Raw genomic sequence first — 18,014 nt, forward strand, 5'->3', positions numbered from 1 at the left:
TAAAACCACTACATCATTCATTCAGTGAAATGAAAAATGGAATTCACGTTAATGTTTTCAATCAGGTAGAACCAGTATTAGTGAAGGCCATTATTTTATGTGGTACTTGTGACTTGCCTGCAAAATGTTAAGCTTTGAATATGCACCAGTTTAATGGTGAATATGGATGTGCCAAATGTATGCAAAGGGGTCAGACATACCGAACTGAAAACCGTGGGCATAAACATATCTATACTTTTGACAGAGATAACTTTAAGGGACCCAAAAGAACACACGAAGAAACTTTAGAACACGCGATTAGAGCCACGAGGGATGGTAAACAAATATTTGGAATAAAAGGACCATCAGTGTTAGCACTGATAGTTCCCGACTTCATTAAATCAACCTCAATTGATGTTATGCACACTGTTTACCTTGGTGTATTTAAAAAACTTTGCACATTATGGTTTGACGGAAAGCATAGTGACGGCTTATTTTCCCTAACCAAAGTAAAGAATATCGTAAATGAAAGGTTAGCCATGATCAGACCCCCAATTCATGTTCAAAGAATACCACGTCAATTAAAAGATATGAATTACTGGAAAGCTTCAGAGTTTAAAAACTTCCTCTTATATTATTCAATACCCATATTACATGATATTTTGCCACAAAATTATTTTAAACATCATATCCTATTTGTTACCTGTGTATTTATTATGAATCAGGATTCAATCACGCCCCGAGATTTAGATTTTGTAGATAAATTAATGCTTCAATATGTTTCTATGTTTGAAGAGCTTTATGGAATTCAATTCATGACTGCAGTGATACATCAATTAATTCATTTAGCTGACGATGTTCTCCATTTGGGTCCTTCTTGGGTTACGTCATGTTTCCCATTTGAGGATCTGAATGGAAAACTAATCAGAATGATTCATGGCACCCAGCACCCCGAACTTCAGATCTCATCTTCCCTATCATACATATTGAACCAACCTACTATGATGGCATCATTAAATGAAGGTACGGATGTTGAAGAGTTTTGTAAAAATATGCTTCACCATGAAAATGAATATAAGATAGCTGAAGTTATTTCCAAAGATATATGTGCTGTGGGTACTTATAAAAGTTTAAATGATTTGCCATTTGATTTGAGAGATGCGTTGTTGGATGCCACCGATAGCATAAGTAAAATTCACTTTTCAAAAAGTTAAGATTAAAAAATTCATGTACAATAGTGTTAAACATTCTGAAATGAACCATGACTCTTCAACAGTAAAATATGTTGACGCTAGTACAACAGGATATGGCAAAATTATGTATTTTGTTAAGAACTCGAAAGCATGCGAATATCACGAATATGAATGTTACGCTTGCAACACTGAATATTTTGCTTTGTTATGAAACTAGAAATTTTAGGTTATCAATCTTTTCAAATTGAAGAAATCGGTAACATCGAATTTCCCGTGAAGGAGATTAAAAGTTTAGATGATACGAAAATTTTAATACCATTAAAAGATATATTATATCCATGCTTTTTAGTTAATATTCGAGATAAAAGTAAAATTTACTGTTGTGATTTGATAAATTCGCTGGAGGCTGAATAAAACTGTTTTAAGTTGGTTTAAAGGTCTCTATTATAAATTAGTTTCCTGTTAATTTTGGTCTCCGAGTGATTTTTACAATGCCATAACATTGTTTTGAATATGTGTACTTTTATTCACCAATATATTCTAATCCTTATAAGGTATAATTATTTGTTTATCATGTATGGTATTTAAAATTACTATAATTTTAGCTTCATATAACCCTAAATTATCATACAGCAAGTCTATATTTGACGCCTTTGGGCTACGAAATAACGTCCCACCAGCCACGAATTAGCATACAGCAAAAGGCTATAGTTTCAGCTTTGGCAGCCTAGGCTTTGGGCTTCGAAACAGCGACCTACCAGCCACGAATTAGCCTACAGCAAAAGGCTATAGTTTCAGCTTTGGCAGCCTACGCTTTTGGGCTAAGGAACAGTGTCCCACCAGCCACGAATTAGCCTATAGCAAAAGGCTATAGTTTCAGCTTTGGCAGCCTTGGCTTTGGGCTTCGAAACAGCGACCTACCAGCCACGAATCAGCCTAGAGCCCAAGGCTATAGTTTCAGCTTTGGCAGCCTACGCTTTTGGGCTACGAAACAGCGTCCCAACAGCCACAAATTAGCCTACAGCAAATGGCTATAGTTTCAGCTTTGGCAGCCTAGGCTTTGGGCTTCGAAACAGCGACCTACCAGCCACGAATTAGCCCACAGCAAAAGGCTATAGTTTCAGCTTTGGCAGCCTACGCTTTTGGGCTAAGGAACAGTGTCCCACCAGCCACGAATCAGCCTACAGCAAAAGGCTACTGTTTCAGCTTTTGCAGTCGGCTGCAATGCAAAGATATTACAGTCAAATACCAGCCGGCTTAATTTAAAAAAAATGTACAAGCTGTAACTCAGCTTAGTTTCAGCTACATTTACAGACAAATTTTAGCCTGATCAGCCTTTGTAGTCAAATTACAGAAAACAAAAAAGGCTGATTTTTGGCTGTAAATTGCTTGAAGCGCAATACAGTTCCCAAACAGCTTACATCTAGCCAGGCAGCCTAAATACAGCTCAGCTGCGTTTTGAAATCAGCCCATAATTTTTGTAAGGGGAGGCAGGAAAATGGACCTCCAGCATGTGCTTGAGAATCTCAGCCCCAGACTTAGTGTACGCACCCTCCCGCAGCTTAATAGCATTAAGTCGATGTGTGCTGTTGTGCGCTAGAATCTTCATGACCCTAGCCGTTGCAGGGACATTGGAGACTTGCTCACAGAAAGTCCGCCAGGAGTCCTTCTTAGCACCTCTAATGGCCCTGTTGTAGGTGTTAAGGGACTGCCTGTATCCAGCCCAGTCACCCGTGAGCTTGGCTTTGTTAAAGAGCCTGCGCGTGTATTTACGAAGCCGGCTGAGTTTCGCGTTGTTCCACCAAGGGACAAGCTTGTTGGTCATGGTTCTCTGGCAGTGTTCAGATGCTGTTGATATACCGTACGGCAAGCGTGTGTATCGGAAATTCCCGAATGGTGTCGAAAACGTGCAGAGGAAGGAGCTTTTTTCGGTGAGTTCTATTTGCCAGAATGCTGATTTCGCGTCAAGAACTGTGAAGATCTTGGCTTCGGCTAACTCAGCAAATATCTATTGGGCAGTTGGCATCGGGTAATGCTCTCGCAACAGGGCTTTATTCAGAGGTCGTGGATCCAAACAGATACGAATATCGTTATCTGGCTTGGGTGCGATGACCATGGGATGTAGCCATTCGGTGTGTTCTGACACAGGGATAATGACCCCAGCAGCCACCATGCGTTTGAGTTCGGCTTCCACTCGTGGTAAAAGCTTGATTGGTATTTTGCGCACTATGGATCTCGTCCGTCAGGTCAGGGTTTCATATGATACTATCCCGATAGTCGTCCCACTGTCAAAAACATCAGGATACATTTCCCAAATGGCTTGTGGATTGCTGTTCCTTAGTTCAAGAGGAACGGTGATTGCATCTATGCTGGTCGATTTGTGAGTTGCATTGGTGAGATTGACTCTTATTCCGTACTGTTCTTGATGTTGCCCAGGTTATGTGGTAGTCGTGTGATGAGTCCAAGTTTGCGAGAGGCTGTGGCGCTGATGATTGATGTTGGGTACTTTGCTGTTACATGTAGATCTAAGGGCATTGTCGCTACTGCAGTAGAGCAATTGACTTATATTACTTCGACGGTATGGCCAGAGTACGATTTGAAGGTGTGTTTCGCTGGTTGCTTTAGCGGTCTTGGATGTAAATGGCTTCAGGTATGACATTCACATGAGAGCCCGTATCGATCTTGAAAATGTTGCGTATGTTTGAAATCTCTATGTCCGCTCGCCATAGTTTGTCCTCTTTTGAAACGTTGTTCCGGAAGCGTAGCATACAGGGTTAGGGAGTCAGAGTATAGGTGGTCGTTATTGTCTAGCTCTAGGCAGTGGTGTCGCCAGGGTCTCGAATTTGGGAGGGCTTAAGCCCTCCCTAAAGTGTTGTGTTTCCAATTTTTAAAAACACATCACTTTTATCATGACACCCTCTTGTCTATAAGGCGAATATTAGTGTAATAAAATATGGAAAAGTAATTAAGGACTGAACGCATGTTTTATCACAAAGCTTTCGCATCACACAAATTAATTTTATTGCTGTTAAAATGTTTGAATATAACTTGACATTGACTATATCAGGACTAGACTAAACTCGAGTGTGACTAGTGGGTGTGCTTATTTGAGGGGGGAAGCGTTAATGGCAAAATTTCAATAATTCGATTCGGAGATCCTCGGAGTAGGTAGAGGACGGGGGGAAGTTATTTTTTAAACCTTGCTTCGGAAGGCAGGCGATTGAGGTGAAAGGGGAAAGATGTTGCCCTCAATGCTTGGGACGGTGTAGGGAAGCTATGCTATAGAAAAATCATGAACATAGACTGTTACGACTGTATACATACGCTCTAGATGATATAAATATGAAATAGTGTTTGTATGTGTATTTCACATTCATATGGTAAAAACTTGAATTTACCCCAACTGAATAATTAGGAGAGACTTTCGGTAAATATAAGGGGGCGCTTTTAAGAAATTTTAGGAGGGGCTTCAGAGAATTTTCAGGGGGCTCGAGCGCCTCCAAATAACCCCTGGCGACGCCACTGGCTCTAGGTTGTCCGTATATGTCAGTTCATTGGCACAGAAGGAGTTTGACTCTGCTTGACGTGACATGCTATATCAGTTTCCGGGTGAAGTAATGTCTAAGGTGTGTGCTGCTCGACAAGCCGTTTCCCAATTATTGGACCCTCCACAGGCGCGGCACAAGGAACCTAAGGCTGAACATTGTTGGTATGGATGACGGAGGGCGCATATGGTGGAAAGGGATGTGGATTGTGGTACTGCTGGATCGTTGGTGCGTGGTCCACGTCTGTTGGTCCTAGTTTGCATGCGAGGGCGGAACTCAGTTCGGGTTGATATGGGTGGTTGCACCATGCTGTGACTCCGTGGTCGTTGATGTTGAAAAGTATCACGCTCTCTTGTACGGCGCGATTCATGGCGTTGGTAGTTGTTCTTGTCTCGACCAAGGGCATGCAAAGAGGAAGGGTCTTCTCCTTCCGGATCCCTCTCTGTGGACATGTTGTTTTTCGTTGGCTGAATAGCTTGAGCCTGGTGCATCGAGGTTTCTTCAGCCTGAGCTATAGCTATAGCTTCATTCAGGGTTAGTGAGTGCAATTTTAGTAGGCGTTTTCGAACTTCAGGATTGGTGGTACTGATCGCAAGCAGGGTAGCCACCAGAGAGTCGGTGAGATTAGGTTTGTCCAGATCACACTGAGAGGCTTGAGCTTTTAATTTCGTGAGTAAGGAATGAAAGGGTTCACCTGGTTTTTGCTTCGTCGTGAAGAAATTGTAGCGAGCAAAAGTAACGTTCTGGTACGGTTTGAGTAGGTGTCGAAAGCAAGATAAATGTCGTCGAGAGTGCATTCCGCTTTTTGGGGTGTAATTGAAAGAGTTTTGTAAATGCGAAGTCCTTCGGGGCCGATAACGTGCAAAAATACGTTGCGTTGAAGTTCGGGCTCTTCTTTAGTGAGCTTACTAACGATAGCGTAGATTTGGAATCGTTCCTTGTAGGAGGCCCATGCTTCAGCAGGATTCCCGCCGGGATGAAAGGGCTCTGGACTTTTGAACGAGGCCATTATGTCGGGCTTACAAGGTGTTAGGTTCTATCACTTCTGATATCATGTTATGTTGGTGAAAAAGATAACGCAACTTAAATGAAGTTTAAAATATATGTTTATTTACATGAGTTAATTGAAGAGTTTTAGCAGCCTACACGAGATCTAGCTTCAACACTGAAATACTGTATCTAGAGTACTTCTTTATATAGTCCTACTCTATGATTATCTGGTTAACCTTTGACCTCACTCTCGTTATCTTACAATGTAGTTTTTTAATAATACATCAGGTAATAGTCCCCCTCAGCCCTTGCTCAAGCCTGTACAGGCTTGCATTTTCCAATAATAATAAAAAGTACAGAAAAAAGCAGTGTTAGATTTACTTTAGGACAAAAACTTTAATTTCGTATGTTTATTTAAATCTTGTGTTTATTAATACAAAAACTTTAATTTCGTATTTTTATTTAAATCTTGTGTTTATTAATAATGTGCAGCTTCCTGAACAAATACAGAAGATCTGCACATATTTTAATGCAGGCAGATCTTTTGTCAAATCTTTCACAGCCCTAGTAGCACTGCCGACGTAGGGCCTACATGGTCGGCTTTGTGTGTCACCGGCGAGTTGGTAAAAAGTCACTAATAAGTCGGGAGAGTAATGGTTTGAAAGTCGAAATGTCCGCCTGGAGGGACGACGGCCCGCCGGTTTTCCTACTGTTTTGAGGCTACTATAAAACGACTGTTGGCCAACCTTATGTCGGCGTCATTATGCCTACCTAAAGCCGCGCTCAATCCGACGATTTCGCGGCTTTTTAGTATAGGAACGGTAAATCGTCGGTAAAGGGCTGGTAGAGAAAGGGTTTGAGAGTCGAAATGTCCGCCCGGCGGTTTTCCGACTGTTATGAGGCGACTATAAAACGACTGTTGGCCAACCTTATGTCGGCGTCATTATGCCTACCTAAAGCCGCGCTCAATCCGACGATTTCGCGGCTTTTTAGTATAGGAACGGTAAATCGTCGGTAAAGGGCAGGTAGAGTAAGGGTTTGAGAATCGAAATGTCCGCCCGGTGGGACGACGGCCCACTGGTTCACCGACTGTTACGACATGAATGAAATTCGACCCTCATCCAACACGTTTGAGGGTCGACTTAACCGCCTGTCAGCAAGAGGTCCGACGCTTTTGCGACGATCAAACCTTAACTAGAGGCCCGACGGTTTTGCGACGATCAAGCCTTAACTCAAGGCTTCATTCGCTTATAGTAAAGGATACTGATACCTAGTATTGAAATTTCTTTAATAAATTTTCAATGAAAATCTCTTTTTTTGTACTTTGAATATTTCAAATAACATACAGGTTGAGCATCAATTATAACAATTTCAAATATTCAACAATGTATTCGATATTACACGACTAGTCGAATGGAAATATTAGCTGCCTAGCTAATTGGTTGTAACAAAAAGTAAAATTTTTCAGGGCGAGTATAATATTTACATCAATTTAAGCATTTATTAATATTCATTGTTAATATCTTCGATGTGGCCAGTTACTATCTCTTAAATTACAAAAATCTTAATGAAAAATATACAGGGTTGCTACGGAATTTTCAGAAACAATTTCCCTGACTTTTACAGGTTTTCCCTGACCTTTTTCTCAGATTTTCACTGACCCTTTTCTCAGATTTTCCCTGACCTTTTAGGGCGGTAGGGTAAATGGTTACAGCACGTTTTAAGTGCTTATAATTAAATACTCTCTACGTTAAGTTTTCCAATGTATTTGTTGCACCAAAATGAATAAGAATCATTTTAACTATAAATAACAGTCTTAAGAGCTTTTTTGAAGGCATTTACTTTATAAAAGCAATTCTAGACATTTTTAAGGATTGCTCATGGAGTTTTCTGTGTTAAGAGAGGATAAGGAGAAACTTTCATTACTCTTTCAATAAATACTTTTACCCACTAAAATCAAATTCCCAGAATTTGCTAAAATTTTTAAAATTCCCAGACTTTTCCAGGATTTCCAGGTACTGTGGCAACCCTGATATACACTTACAGATTTTTTTAAGGAAAACGAAAAACATACAATTCTAAAGGGTATTATTTCACACGTTTTTCTCTTAAAATGTTTGAAACCGCAAAATCGTTCTGTAACTAAAACAAATTGAGATCTATTTTGGAATTCAGTATTATTTTCTCAAACAAAAATCTTTAAAATACTTAATATAGAAGGTTTTTGAACTTCAAGCGCCCCAAAACACTTGCTTCTTTTATATTCAAACAAAGAAACTGAAGGTATACATAAACGTTTAAGTTTTGGTTTCACTTTATAGGGGTGTGGTTCCCAGCAGATGAGAAGCTAGGTAAAAAAGCAAAGGCTTATGCATAAAACTGGCTCTAAAAAGTAGATAGATTGATAATTCAATAACAAAATTCAAACCTTACGTGACAAACGAAGGCGTTTATAGTTTATATAGTGTGACAAAGAAGCTTAGCAATGAAATTAAAAGTTAGCAAGCCTAGAACTAATCATTTTCGACCACAAAAATCTCGTTTAAACATTCTAACGACCCAGCCGCGTCAGAGATACTCGAAAGGCTGACTTGCTTTCGCACTAGCAGCGCCCTCTTCAATGATGACGTGCATGGCGTTACCTTAGTTACGCCAATAGAACAGAGGCGTGTCACCTGACCCGAGAAATTACAGGAGGGAAAATTCAAACTAGAAAATCAGATGTGTTTTCTTGCTTTGCAGTTTTTTTGTAACGGTACGTTTCTAGTGTTGCCAAAAATATAGTATTATCAACTTCTGCTTGTGGGTCGAAATATAGTATAAGTTAAATATTTAACAAAAAAATTTGGTGGCATATGCGGAATAGTAAAAGTCAAAAAAACCGTCCCACGGAAAAAGAAGGCCCACCAACAACTTCGTTTTTCATTTTACTCTTTTAAAACGTGACCATACCGACTAGCGGGAAGGAGTTGGTAATCAATTGGCAAAAATGGGTTACATGTTTAGGACGGTAGGCAAGCCTACTTCAAAACCACCACAGATCCAACTGTCGGATAAATGTCGGTTACTAAACGGCCTAAGAATAACTTTGCTTTTAATTTTACTCTTCTTAAACGTCACAATAAGGACTAGCGCGAGGGAGTTGGTAATCAATTGACAAAAAATGTGTTGGAATTTTCTAGACGGTATACAAGCCTACTTCAAACCACCACAGTTCCAACTGTCGGATAAATGTCGATTACCAAACGGCCTAAGAATAACTTTGCTTTTAAGTTTACTCTTCTTAAACGTCACAATAACGACTAGCGCGAGGGAGATGATAATCAATTGGCAAAAAATGTGTTGGAATTTTCTAGACAGTAGGCAAGCCTACTTTAAACCATCTCAGTTCCAACTGTCGGATAAATGTCGGTTACTAAACGGCCTAAGCATAACTTTGCTTTTAATTTTACTCTTCTTTAACGTCACAATACCGACTAGCGCGAGAGAGTCGGTAATCAATTGGAAAAAAATAAGTTGGAATTTTCAAGACGGTAGGCAAGCCTACTTTAAACCATATCTGTTCCAACTGTCAGATAGATGTCGGCATTGCCAACTAAAAGAAGTAGTCGGCTTCATGAGTCGGAAAAGTGTCGGAATAAGCATGGTACAGCCGACTGGACCGTAAACCGACTATTCGACCTTTAACCGACTGTTATGCGGAAGGCTTGTGCTACTGGGGTTCCCTCCCACAACTCAATAGTCCCTGAAGAAGAAGACCGCATTGTGACCACACCACTTCACTTGGCCACAATTCAAAGAAGAGGACTCCCAAAGAGGAATCCTCATTTAATAAAAATAAAATTTGAACACACAATCCTACATACAAGAATCGATAATGGTGCTGAAGTATCCATGATAAGCCTAGACCAATGGAGGGCAATACAAAGATTTAGGGGAGAAAATAGACTAGAACCTAAGTCAGAAAGATCAGAATGCATAGTCATGAGGAATGGACAGTATTCTTTTACAAAAGGTTCAACAATATTGGACTTTGAAATAAAATTTGAACAGGTCATCATTAGGAATTTTACTGTCAAGAGTTTCATATTGTCCATTCACTCCTATGTGACGCAATATAAGGCCAAGATTTCCTAGAAGATTGGAATACCATTATCGATTTTGGAACTTTAACATGCTCAATAAATGGACTAACACTCAAACTATTAGAGGTGTTGGAGGACAAATTGCCTCCGTCACCACAAATGGTCACTAACGTCAACGAAGCAGTTGATTCAACGTCTCTCTCGTACAAGCAGAAGAGAGAGTTGAAGGAACTCCTCAGATTCCCTGAACTATTCAGCGACAAGTTAGGAAGAACCAGTCTGGTCGTCCATGAAATACACACAGGTAACGCTAAGCTTATACATAAAAGACCATACCGAGTTAGCGACGAAAAGAAGAAAATCATCGAACAAAATATCTACGACATGCTAAAGGATGGCATCATAAAACCATCAACTTCGCCATGGGCTTCACCAGTCGTGATCCTGGAACAAGACGACGGATCCTTGAACAAGACGACGGATCCGGAACAGGAAAAAAGAAGTACCGCTTCTGCATCGACGTTCGGGAACTGAACGCAATCACCGCAAAGGATCCTTACCCTATTCCTCGTATCGACGAAACCTTAAGTAAGTTGGGGAAACCCAAATACATCACAGCGTTGGACCTGAAGTCAGGCTACAGGCAAGTCGAAATGGAACCAGGAAGCTCACCAAAGACCGCCTTCATCACTCACGCTGGGAAATACGAATCCCTTTTGGACTTTGCAATGCGTCAAGTACCTTCCAGCGTCTAATGGATGAAGTTTTTCGGGATGGAGAAAATTTCTCTATCGTCGTATACCTAGATGACATTTTGATCGCATCCGAAACTTGGAAGGAACAGAAGAACGCTCTGGAATACGTCATGACTAAATTGAGGAACGCCGGCATCACACTTCAACTGAAGAAATGCCGATTTGACCAGTCAGAAGCATTAGTCTTGGGACACGTCATAAACGAAACTGGAATCTACATAGATCTGTCCAAAGTGGAAGCCATCAAGGACTTTCCCCAGCCTAAGACGCTGAAACAACTTCAACGATTCCTTGGAATGGCTGGATGGCACCACAGATTTATACCACACTACTCGAAGATAGCCACTCCTCTCAACCAGTTGAAGAAGAAAGGAGTCAAGTTCGAATGGGATCCCGCTCAAGAGGAAGCATTCCAGAAAATCAAGAACGCCATATGCAGTTCTCCACCTCTTGCAGCATACAAACCAGATGCACCAAGCATCCTAACTACGGACGCCTCAGATGCCGGCCTGGGAGCAATGATATCTCAAATTCAAGACGGAATTGAAGTCCCGATCGCTTACGCCAAGAGAAATCTAAGAAATGCCGAAGCAAATTACAGCACATCCGAGAAAGAATGTATCGCGATATATTGGGCCATAGGACATTTCCGCCCGTACCTGGAAAGCAGGCCTTTCACCGTCGTAACCGACCATAAAGCACTACAATGGCTATTCGGACTCAAGGAGCCAAATTCAAAACTCGTCAGATGGGCGAAACCTTCGACTTCAAAGTCCAACACAAGAAAGGAGTCGAAAACATTGTCGCAGACTCCCTTTCAAAAGCTCCTCTTGGACTGTTTGCCATGTCAGTCGCCTGCACCGTGGAAGAAGAAAATCAAGAAGCATCATCCGAAAACACGAATGTCCCTTCGGATCATTCTCATCATGCGTACATTCTTCCTCCATTTCCACACGCGAACTTTCACATCTTCGACCGAGATGACATTATTACCGCCCAAGGAGAAGACCCCTTATTCGCGAAATAATTGAACTATTACGACAAGACAACCCTCCGGAACACCCAGATTTCGAGATGGTCAACAACTTAATATACAGAAAAGCGTCTGGAACCCGTCCAGCAAGAATTTATCTACCAAAATCTCTCCGAAGGGAAACCATGAGACTTCTGCACGACCATCCTCTTTCCGCACACCGACGAAATTACAAGACGAAAGAAAAAGTCGGACATAGATATTGGTGGCCCGATCTGGATAAAGACGTCAGGAAATACGTCAGAGAGTGCGTCCTCTGCCAGCAGAACAAGATAAGCAAGAGGAAAACTCCCGGACTCATGATATCAGCAGTTCCGACTGGACCATTCGACAAGATAGGAGTAGACATTATGGGACCATTTCCCGTCAGCAGAAGAGGATACAAATTTCTACTCGTATTCACAGACTACATGACCAAATTCGTCGAGTTAATCCCTCTGAAAAGAATAACAGCAGATGCCTGCGCCCAAGCCCTAAAGAACTTTGTATGCCGATGGGGAGCGCCAAGACAGATCCTTAGCGATAGAGGAACTCAATTCGTTTCCTCTTTATGGCACAACACATGCAAGCTATTCAACATTGGACCCATCCACACTTCCCCTATATCATCCACAGTCAAACATCACAGAACGAGTAAATCGAGTTCTCGGAGAAACAATTTCAATCTACGTGGAAAACAATCACCGAACGTGGGACGAAACTTTGAACGCTCTCGCCTTCGCGATAAATTCAGCTCCGCATGAGGCAACAAGAAGATATCCATTTTACCTCAACATGGGAAGAGAGCCAAGACTCCCATGGGACATTGATATCGGTATGCCATTGGAAGAATTTTAAGATAGATCCGACACATTGAAGATACTAAAGGACCAATGGAAATTGACAAAGGACTTCTCTAAATTGGCTCAAGCCAAACAGAAAAAATACTACGATTTAAGAAGAGAAGATCTCGATTTTGACGTTGTAACGATAGTTTGGAAACAAACTCATCCTCTATCAAAAGCCCATCTTGGACGAATGGGAAATCTATGCCCGAAATGGACTGCACTATTCAAGATCATAGAAAAAAGAAGCCCTCTTGTTTACATCCTTGAAGATATGATCACTGGACAGAAAACAGGTCCCATCAACATATCTCAACTCAAGCTTTACCAAACTCCAGAAGTTCCCCTGGAGGAAAATGAAGACTCAGAAACTCCAAGAGAAGAAATAATCGAACAAGTCGAAGACATCCCTGGGGAAAATATCCCAGAAGATGAGGCTACTCAGCCAAAAGAAATTATTCCTCCACCGAGATCAATAGCTCCGACTCCAGAAAGAACACCACCTCGAGAAGTACCATAAGAGAGACCTCCGCCTCCCTCCACGTCTTTCGAGGAAGTAGAAGAAATGATCGGCCCATTCCGATTTGTTGACAGAGTACCGAAAATGAAAAATCAAGAACCAGAAATACACCAACCGGAAGAAATCCAACCGGAATTTGAGTCACAGGAAACATTGTCAATCAAGGAGAGACGCATCCAGCAACCGAACCACTGCCTCAAGGACCTCTAACTCTTCCAATGACAATTCAAGTGAATCCCCTTCAACTCCTACAGCAGAAAGACCAAAAAGAGACCACCCTACAAAAACGACAACAGAAGGAATCTGACCTCTAAGAAAGACGCTACGAAAACTAAGCACATCTACTGATGACGATAGGATGTCCGAACAGGAACCGGAAAAACGAAGTCATCCAACTACCTCTTCCGCCGCTCCTGGACCTAAAATACGACCGGTTAGAAAATCATCAGGTAGCAGCCTCTCCCGTGACGAACCAGAGGTCCTCAATCTCCGAAAGAGAAGTCACCCAACGACCACATCTTCTTCCATAGGGCGAAAGAAGAAACAATTAAGAAAATTATCAAGTAGTACCACTACTAAAGAACCCTTAATTACTCCTAGTCCACCCATCCAAAGAAAAGAAAGACGTCCACAAGCTCAACTTCGAGATAAACTAAGTTCATCCTCAGACGAAATAGACCGAGTCGCCGATAGAGAAAAAAGGAGAAAACGAGCCAGAATTCCGACCACAGGAAGTTCTTCGGCAAGACCAAAGAAAAAGGCTCCAAAACTTCATTCACTATCGACGAGTTCGGAAGGAGAACCACAGCATCGAGAAACAAGTCCTTAACCACTTATCTCCTTGACCCCTGAACGTTTAGTTCCCGTCCATGAAATATCTGAATCCCAAAGTAGCACAGAAGTTAACCCTCCTATATCATCTTCTACTCAGGAACAAATTCCGACCAATTACGAGAAACCATTCAAGAAGGGATGGGTTCGCGAGTTATGCTACCGCCACACTGTCCAGCCTGGCCAGGTAGATATGGACGTATACTACTATCCCCCAGGACCAAAGAGCCGCATGCTACGCTCGCGAAACGAGATATCCCACTATTTACAAGAAAAAGGAATCATCGGTTTAGTACCAGAGGACTTCAAATTCAAACGAGTACCTATAGCAAAGCCTCCTTGGGAAAGAGTCCGGTTGGCTCACCCACGAAGTACCGTGCTAACGGCCGTTTAATATTACAAAATCATTACGCATTAAATAACTTCTTCCCTTTGGGAACTTATTCTTATTTATTATTTATGTTCTCATTAACTAATGATAGTATTCTAGGAGAGCGGTCGCTCTCTTAGATAAGACTTGATACTGCCTCTAATGCTAAAGGAGGGTTCTTTGATTGGCCGTAACTTTTTTCGTATTGTGTTTGCTGCTTTGAAATTTTGCCAGTGAACTAAAATTTGGGCCCTAATCATGTGGTTAAAATTTCAAAGAGATCCAACTAATAGTTAATTCTATAATGAAAAAAGTTGTTAAGGGTGGTTTTAGAATCCATAAAATTAATCAGACATTTGGTGAAAAATACTATATTGTTCCATAGAGATAACATGGGATTTTTTTGAAAAATTACCTTAATTGGGATCGTGTATAAAGAAAACTAATCATTCGTTACGTTTGGGAACCATCTTAAATGAAAGATAACAGTCCATAGATGTGCCTTTTCTTAGTTTCATTAAGATCAATTAAGTTTAAGTATTGATTTTTATCATTATTAACACATACTCTGACTTACGTTGTTTTGGGTATAGGAATTACGGCGTTTTACCACTGTTAGAGACATGCATTTTAGCCCTAATTTTTTATATTGGACTTACGGCGTTTTTGTCGTGATTCACGCCGTTAGAGGGATATTAAGCAAGAGAAACATGGCGTTTGAGCTCTTGTAGGTGCTTTGCCCAGGTGCTTGTGCGTGCTTGTGGATACTTGTAGGTGCTTGCGGGTACTTGTGGGCTCTTTTAGGTGCTTGTGGGTACTTGTGGGTACATGTAGGTGATTGTAGGTACTTGTGGGTACTGGTGGGTGCTTGTAGGTACTTGTGGGTGCTTGTAGGTACTTGTGGGTGCTTGTAGGTACTTGTGGGTGCTTGTAGGTACTTGTGGGTGCTTGTAGGTACTTGTGGGTTCTTGTGGGTAGTTGTGGGTGCTTGTAGGTACTTGTGGGTACTTTTAGGTACTTGTGGGTACTTGTGGGTAGTTGTGGGTACTTGTGGGTAATTGTGGGTACTTGTGGGTTCTAGTAGGTACTTGTGGGTACTTGTGGGTGCTAGTAGGTACTTGTGGGTACTTGTAGGTACTTGTGGGTACTTGTAGGTACTTGTGGGTACTTTTGGGTACTTGTAGGTACTTGTGGGTACTTGTGGGTGCTAGTAGGTACTTGTGGGTACTTGTAGGTACTTGTGGGTACTTGTAGGTACTTGTGGGTATTTTTGGGTACTTGTAGGTACTTGTAGGTACTTGTGGGTACTTGTAGGTACTTGTGGGTGCTTGTAGGTACTTGTGGGTTCTTGTGGGTAGTTGTGGGTGCTTGTAGGTACTTGTGGGTACTTTTAGGTACTTGTGGGTACTTGTGGGTAGTTGTGGGTACTTGTGGGTACTTGTGGGTACTTGTGGGTTCTAGTAGGTACTTGTGGGTACTTGTGGGTGCTAGTAGGTACTTGTGGGTACTTGTAGGTACTTGTGGGTACTTGTAGGTACTTGTGGGTACTTTTGGGTACTTGTAGGTACTTGTGGGTACTTGTAGGTACTTGTGGGTGCTAGTAGGTACTTGTGGGTTCTTGTAGGTACTTGTGGGTACTTGTAGGTACTTGTGGGTACTTGTAGGTACTTGTGGGTACTTGTGGATACTTGTAGGTACTTGTGGGTACTTGTGGGTACTTGTGGGTACTTGTAGGTACTTGTGGGTACTTGTGGGTACTTGTAGGTACTTGTGGGTACTTGTGGGTACTTGTAGGTATTTGTGGGTACTTGTGGGTACTTGTAGGTATTTGTGGGTACTTCTGGGTACTTGTAGGTACTTGTGGGTACTTGTAGGTATTTGTGGGTACTTGTGGGTACTTGTAGGTATTTGTGGGTACTTCTGGGTACTTGTAGGTACTTGTGGGTACTTGTGGGTACTTGTAGGTACTTGTGGGTACTTGTAGGTATTTGTGGGTACTTCTGGGTACTTGTGGGTGCTTGTGGGTACTAGTGGGTACTAGTGGGTACTTGTGGGTACTTGTGGGTACTTGTGGGTGCTTGTGGGTACTAGTGGGTACTTGTGGGTACTAGTGGGTACTTGTGGGTACTTGTAGGTACTTGTGGGTACTTGTGATTACTTGTAGGTAATTGTGGGTGCTTGTGGGTACTTGTGATTACTTGTGGGTACTTGTGATTACTTGTGGGTACTTGTGGGTACTTGTGGGTACTTGTGGGTACTTGTGGGTACTTGTGATTACTTGTGGGTACTTGTGGGTACTTGTGATTACTTGTGGGTACTTGTGGGTACTTGTGATTACTTGTGGGTACTTGTGGGTAATTGTGATTACTTGTGGGTACTTGTAGGTACTTGTGGGTGCTTGTGGGTGCTTGTAGGTACTTGTGGGTGCTTGTAGGTACTTGTGGGTGCTTGTAGGTACTTGTGGGTACTTGTGGGTACTTGTGGGTACTTGTAGGTACTTGTAGGTACTTGTGGGTACTTGTGGGTGCTTGTAGGTACTTGTGGGTAATTGTGGGTGCTTGTGGGTAATTGTGGGTGCTTGTGGGTACTTGTGGGTAATTGTGGGTGCTTGTGGGTAATTGTGGGTGCTTGTAGGTACTTGTGGGTAATTTGGGGTGCTTGTGGGTGCTTTTAGGTACTTGTGGGTGCTTGTATGTACTTGTAGGTACTTTGCCTCCTCCATCGGATTAACATTACACTAAGTTTTGGAAGCTCGTAACTCTGGTTATATTAGATATACGGGCATATCCTTTGATTATGTAATAGTACTATTTGCCCCTTCTCTCCTTCGTAAACATTTGCTCCATAGGCTACTCCATATACACCTACGGCACCATAGTCCTCCCAGCATCCTCAGCGGTTAGGTAGGGTCGTACTGGACGAAATTGTAAAGGGCGCTCCCTCTATCTTCAAAATAGAAGCTAGTTCTCATACAAATAAAATGGCGCTACGCGGCAGCACTTAGCAATCGCCTACCAAGGGTAGGGGCGTGCGCGAGGTACATTGGGAGAGATACAGTTCTGCAGGTCGCCCATCATCATTTCCAATCCATCTCAACTCCCTTATCCCTGTCCCAACCCCAGCGATTTCCAACCACTAGCATAGCCCACTCGATCGCGCTCTCTTTTCCCCGGCTACATATTTTGAAGATGGCACTTTTTAGGCGTATTAACATTCTTGGATCATCTTTGTGAACTTTTAGGGTAGCCCTGGCTATATTTTGTTTAAGGTTTTAAGCTTAATATCAAAAAGTTTATGCTACAAAAAAAGTTTGAAATTGACAATCTCGGATCGTCTTTGCGAAATTTTAAGGATATCCGAATTTCATATTGGGCTTATGACAATTTTGAGCGAATGTTAAACGGACATAAATCAGCATTTTTAAAATTTTTTAAAAATTGTCAATTTGGTCCTATTTCTGGAATTTTTAGGGGGGCGCCTCGCGTTTCAATAAATGATTGTAAAAAATTGTACTATGTTAATTACAATAAGAATACAAACTTTTAATGATATAGGTTTTTTTTTTGAAGTATCATTATAAATAAATGTCTGATTGAGCTAAAGTTATGGTCCCCTTTATACATGTTTCTGCTAAGTGCAGATTTTGAAAATGTAAAACAGTTTCTTAACATTCTTAATTAAAATGAAGACTGAAGGAACAGATATTAATCAAAAATGTCTTGATTAGAATCAAGACCTAAAAAGTATCGATAAGACTGAGGTTATCACTTGTCTGAAGGATCAGATATTAATTTTTCTTTTTAATTGAAACTTAAATGCATGCTTAAGAAAAAACAACGTTCCATTACCGTTTTCCGTTGAAATAAATTATTTTACTGCTAATCAATTT

This window comes from Phalangium opilio, unplaced genomic scaffold, assembly GCF_054372755.1.
Source record: "Phalangium opilio isolate 3A_F unplaced genomic scaffold, DU_Popi_V2 ptg000026l_1, whole genome shotgun sequence".
In the NCBI taxonomy this organism is placed as follows: Eukaryota; Metazoa; Arthropoda; class Arachnida; order Opiliones; family Phalangiidae; genus Phalangium; species Phalangium opilio.